The sequence below is a fragment of the Bidens hawaiensis genome, unplaced genomic scaffold (genome assembly GCF_021521415.1).
Source record: "Bidens hawaiensis isolate Kalapana, Puna unplaced genomic scaffold, B.hawaiensis_p1.1 tig00001463_1, whole genome shotgun sequence".
NCBI lineage: Eukaryota > Viridiplantae > Streptophyta > Magnoliopsida > Asterales > Asteraceae > Bidens > Bidens hawaiensis.
This window is the reverse complement of record NW_027491083.1, coordinates 3,295,720-3,300,963: the sequence shown is the minus strand read 5'-3', so window position 1 is coordinate 3,300,963 and position 5,244 is coordinate 3,295,720.

Here is a 5,244-nt window from a genome sequence, read left to right as displayed (position 1 = left end):
GAGAAATTGATTGGTTAAAGTTGTTGACTATTATGCCCTTAAACGGGTTTGAGTCTAATTGACCACCGAGACTCCCTCAATCGGCAAAATTGATTGTGTGCTTTTGTTTTACAGATAAAAATCTACAATATTGAAGAAGACAACTTACCCGAACGATGAATGGAACAAGAGATAATCGAGGTCAAAGGGTCTTGAAGCTTGAAAGTCAACGAAGGCTTGAAGAACTTGAAGAAATTGAAGAAACCGACAATGGTTAAAGATAAATTTCATGGATTTTAGATGTGTTGGCTGGTGTTGAAGTAATAATTTAGGGTTTTATGATATGCCTTGTTTAAATATTAAGGGTTAAGACTTGTTTATTAGGAAATAGCTACTTTAGGAAACCAAATAATCAATTAATGACAAAATCATGTATAATAACTTAAAGATTCGGTTTGGACAGCAATAAAACAAAGTTTGAATATTTTATATAATTAGTTGACAAATCTTGAATCTTAAATTTCGCTAATTTAATCGAAAATATGAAAGAATTGACAAAACTAGTCCCTGTAGTTCCCGAAAATGCGATTTTTAGTCGTTTTAAGCGATTTGAAAGGTTTCTAAGGGCTATTTGGCATAATTGAAAGTTAAGGAATTATAAACTAAGATAAAAAGAATTATTTTAATAATAATCGCATAACTTTATTAATGAAAAAGATCTGAATAAGGTTCGTAACCCGATAAACGAATACAAATATGAGTACGGAAAACCCGTAATGTTAAAAGTTTAGTTTCCTTCAACGATTGCATCCCGTAAGTCGAAAAGGATTCTTTTACTGCACCTATCGACGAATCTGCAAATAGAAACCCATCTCTTCCTCGAGTACGCGAATCACCAACGTTTTTGTCGATGCCTTGGTCGGCGACTCTTCGAACAAGGAAACACTCGCCTTCACGTAGAGCCATTTGAACAACCAAAGCTTTGATACCAAATGATGCCGAATCCACGGCTTTACTCAAATGGCTCACGAAACTCATAGTTTATTCATATACTTCATCTAACCGAAAGGTTAGATACGAACCGAAAGGTTCAAGAACAAGCGTTCTTCATAATATTCTTAATATTCAAAAACTATCTATCCTATGAACCTAGACATTCTTATATAACAAAATGGTTACACATAAAAAGGAAACAAATAAAACCTAGCCAAAATTAAAGGAATTAAAATTACAAATAATTTCTTGTAACTTATTCCCCAATCTTCACTCCAATGGTTCCTCCTCATGAACCATATCTAGTCAGTTCTATGGGTGTTAATGCTTTAGCATCACCTTTTATTTTGTTATATATCAAAAGCATTCATCTAATATCACCCCCACAGAGTAAGAAGTCTGTTTTATTAATTTGGTTTGATCATTTTTATTTTGTTTTCATTTGATGATATTTATTTTGTTACTGTTCAATTTATGTGTAAGTTGGATGTGGAGAATGCTGCACAATCTGGTTCGCTAAAATATAGTTTTATTAGTCGAGCAAGGTTAACTATACAAATTTTAAATCAATCATCCTGGCACCATATATGAAAGATCTTAATGTTAGTTTTTATAAAAATAAAAATGAGAAGAATGAACACTTAATATTATATGATTCTCTGTTTTTTGTTCACGGTTTTAAGTACAACTGCAATTAACATTGCAAACGCATTTCAAACACAGTGACAAGAAACATGAGATTCTTTGAGAGAGGCTTTCCGATGACCATGCTAAGATTATTTATCGCATTGATGAGTTGGGGCCTTCTATGTGCTTATGAGGTTCCTTTTTGTTTATTTTTTTAATTGGGTTTAGTTATTATTTGATACATCATATATGATTTGTTGTTTTGTAGGTTGTTAAAATTTGTTTAACAGACAACCAGAAAGCCATAGAAAGACACGGTTGTTTCTTTGAGAAGAGCTGATCAAAGTGTTCGCATTTTCTTAAAGAAGCATTATCTATTACCGAGAATTCTTTATTAAATGGTATGTTAGTTGGTACACTTTTATTTTACCTTTCTAGAATGGTAAATTTTGAGTTCTTATTATTCAAATAATGTTTTTACTGTTTTTTCAGGTCATGAAAACATATTTGATGTTGGGTGTGAATTTGAAACGATGGTAGCGGCCAACTATATCTTACCTAACTATATAAACTCTTCAAACTTTTGCAGTTATTTGGGTAATTCTTAATTTTATAATGGAGACCCGTTTACTGATATAAACAAAGACATTTAATAGATTTGCTTCTTTTATTAATTTGTCAGTTCAGAGTTAACCCTTCTAATAAATATTATGGGATTCTATTTTCAAGGGAGCTACAAAGTTATCAAGCATCATTTTGGTAGAGAGCATCCTTGATTTAACATATGAATTTTGAAAAATCAATTTTCAAATCTAATAATAATCTGTAATCGATATTGGTTTCTCATGTTCTGATAATAATCATCCAGTTATGGTTTAGTTTTAGTCAGTTTCAGGAACCGTATCTATATGTTAGCTAAAAGATGCATTTTTAAGTCATGCGAGTCGATTTATCTACATAATATTTATATCTTTTATCTATTTTTATGTAAAGGTGTAAAGAACCACCATACATACTTTGATAAATGTAATGCATATTTAAAAAAATATAAATTATGAAGGGTTAAGTTGCAATAAGATGGTATAGGGCTCCCGAGCTATGCAGATCTTTTTATTAAAAGGTATAATTAGTGACATCAGAATCTTCAAATGAGGGCCACATCCGATTTTCAAGGTCATAACTTTTGAAATAAGTGTGAAACTGTTGCAGGGTCGATTTGACATATTTGTCTTTGTCAGGGCATTTATGTCAATTGACAACGATGGAGCAAAAGATATTTTGGTGGGATGATTGTTTCTTCCGCAGGCCCTGATGGATGTGTTTTGGGTGGAGGTTTGCCGGTAGCTGCTGGTCCATTCAGGTGGGATGATCATTCCATTGGCGGGTCCTGATGAATGCTCTTTTAATTTTTTATAAATATGTACAGCTTGATGAGATTAAAAATTTTGTAAAAATTATTTCATCCAAACATCAGTTAAGGTTTATGAATTTTAGTTTTCCTTGCTAGTAAAAGAGATTCTTCTGCAATTATTTATTAATTCCAAATTATGTACTTACATTGCTTTTTTGTGTTTGCAGTGTTATTTCTAGAGAGGATCATTGTTTTTCTATATCTAATTGGGATCCCCATTATTCTTACATTCATTTGTAAGTGTTGCATTCATGCTCAATTCTAATTATTTTATTATCTCTATAGTTGTGAATGTTTTTTTCGGTTTTCATTTATTGTAAGCGGATTTAATCCTTCGAGAGACTTCCTGAACATTTAAATGTCATCATGCTATTGTTTCAATGGCTAATGGAAATTTAGTTTAGTCAATGGTCATGAGTGAACCGGGTATAATAAAAGATTTTTTTATTTATAGAAGTAGCGATTTCCATCGAATTACCTTTGATTTTGGTAACGAGTCGACCGGGTAATTAAATTCTTTTTATATACATTTAGATTTAGCAATTTCAACTGTTTAAATAAGAATTTGATTCGTCTTAAAAACGAAACTCTTAGAGGGTATTTTTTGTTAATTAAATAAAATGTAGTCAACAAGTAATATATATCCAGGATACAAAAACTGGAAACTTTGATGAAATAGAAGCATGATATCTGAATTTATGAAGATGGACCAAAATAACAATTATGCCCTTTTGATTTTTAAATAGGTTTTACGTTTGTATTACTTTTCATTAACTAAAAAATGGACAATAGAAACCTTTTTACTAGATTTAGTTTAAAATTGATAAATGTGTGACCTTTTAAGCATGTTTAAAAGTTAAAAACGTTTTTGCATGCTTTGGTAACTAGTAAAACATGCGTAAAGAGTTAAGAATATATTTAATATTTCTTTTTGCGTGCTTTGATAAGCTAAAAACTTTTTTCATGCTTTGGTAACTAGTAAAAGCGTTTTACGCGTTGTGAGTAAAAGTGGCAATTTAATCTTGTTTACTAATCTTTGTAACGGGTCAACTATGCAAAATAAAAGACTTTTTACTATCATTGTTTTTAACTCGTCAAAATTGGCTCAGGCAATTTTGGGTTGAGTTTAGTTTTTGGTTCGGTTATGTAGGTTATTTCAATTACGAGTCTGTTTGGTTTCATACATCTGTATACAACACCCACATATATTCCATTAATTCAGCAAGTATTTGTTTTCATTCTAATCATATATTTAATTTTACCTTTGGTTTTTCTATAGAAATCTATCATCTACAAAGAAGATAATCACATTGGTTCTGTACTTGCTTCAACTTAGAATAAGGGCTATAGGTACATTAGCAATTTTTGAATTTTATTTATTACTTTTTTGATGCTTATGTAATTTTGTCACCTTGATAATCAGGAATATTAATTGGTGAAGATTTGGGATGTGGCAACTGCAAGATTACCACGCATCACCATACTTTGATTAAAAAAAGCAGTTTCCGCTTGCTATTTATTTTACAGTGACGATTAATAAAAGTCAAGGCCAATCACTTTTGAGAGTTGGTTTATATCTTAAACACATAGATTTCGGTGACGGTCAATTGTATTTGCCCTGTCCAGAGTTAAAACCAGAGACGCATTGAAAGAACTATTTTTTTATGAAGATAGTAAATTTTCAAGACTAAAAATGTTGTATATAAAGAAACATTAGATCTTTATGATAACTAATCATGAAACTTTTGTTGTATTCATTTGGCTTTTTCTGTCCAACTGATCGGCTATGTTATTTTTGTAATTTTGTTTGGGAAAGTACTTGGCAAATTTTAGTTGACGACCTTCATAAAAAATAAAATAAAAATAAGCAATCAGGTATTTTACAAGAGATCATTTTTAGTAACATAAAACTTTTAATAACCTTATAATTATATTGCTAAGATTCCTAGAATACTACATTAATTGCTATGATTATGCATATTTGATATTTACTGAAACTAACTCAAGAAATTGGCTTTATTTGAGATTGAAGGTTTTTGGTTCAAACAACTCAACTCTTCGGAAGTATAAACAAATGGCTTACCCAAATAAGGACTCCACATCATCTGCAACAAATCCTCTCTCATTGTTGAAGAGCTATCTAATGATACTAAGTCTCTTCAAAATGAATTTAACCGTCTTTTTGCTTCATTAACACACGAACAACGAGGTGTATGCATTGAGATAATGAAGTC